The sequence below is a fragment of the Octodon degus genome, unplaced genomic scaffold (assembly GCF_000260255.1).
Source record: "Octodon degus isolate 3935 unplaced genomic scaffold, OctDeg1.0 scaffold00143, whole genome shotgun sequence".
NCBI lineage: Eukaryota > Metazoa > Chordata > Mammalia > Rodentia > Octodontidae > Octodon > Octodon degus.
The window spans coordinates 5,073,077-5,073,996 of NW_004524719.1; positions in this window are offsets into that span (position 1 = coordinate 5,073,077).

The window sequence follows — 920 nt, forward strand, 5'->3', positions numbered from 1 at the left end:
TGACTTCATACTAAACTTACAGCTAAGCCTCTGTAAGAGGAACAAAAATTGGAAATATTCTACAATTCTTCTGTCCTGACCAAGACAGCTATGCAAAATACAGCAGAACCAGAAGTCATGAGAATGAAACCAAAAGTAGGTCTAAAGGATATTGACTAATCATTAGTCATGTAAATATTATAGAAAGCTTACCTTAAAATTTATGTATTTGGTACAAGGTCTCACCACACAGCTCAGGCTCATAGTGATTCTCCTGTTTGCAGCATCCCCTGAGCTGAGATTGCAATCATGCTTTACCTCACCCGGCCTCAGTGGCTGGCACAGCATGCCTGGGGGCAGGGTCAGCACTGCATGTGGAAGTGGGGATCCAGCCCCATTCTCTGAGCTTGCTGAAGCAGGCTGTTAGTCTGCTGAGCGATCTTGCCCAGCCTTGATAGAAAGGTTTGAGCTTATTATTCTGATGAAAACTTACTATATTCTGTGAGAAATAAAAATAAATGATAAAATGTCAAACCTTATAGCCCAAATACAATAGATACTTGTTGAATTTTTCAGGATTTAACAAAAATCTAATAATTTCACATAAAATCAATATTGATGAACTCTGAAGCCTAAAATTAATTTTTAATCCATAAACCAGCTCACAGACAGTAATAACGTTGTATCTATAAGTTTATACAAAGTTATGCTCTGGTATATTTTAAAAAGAAGTAATTTTGAATTAAGAGTACAAATATTTGGTGAAAATATTATTGCATAAGATGTGGCAGATAGATAATCTATTATTTTGTAGTGCTTGAGTGTTTTAAATTTTAAATTTTGTTGAGTATTTAAATTGCTTTATTCGGGGCTGGTGAGATGGCTCAGTGGTCTAAAGCACCTACTTAGAACAAGCTTAGCAAAAAAGCACAGGGACCACG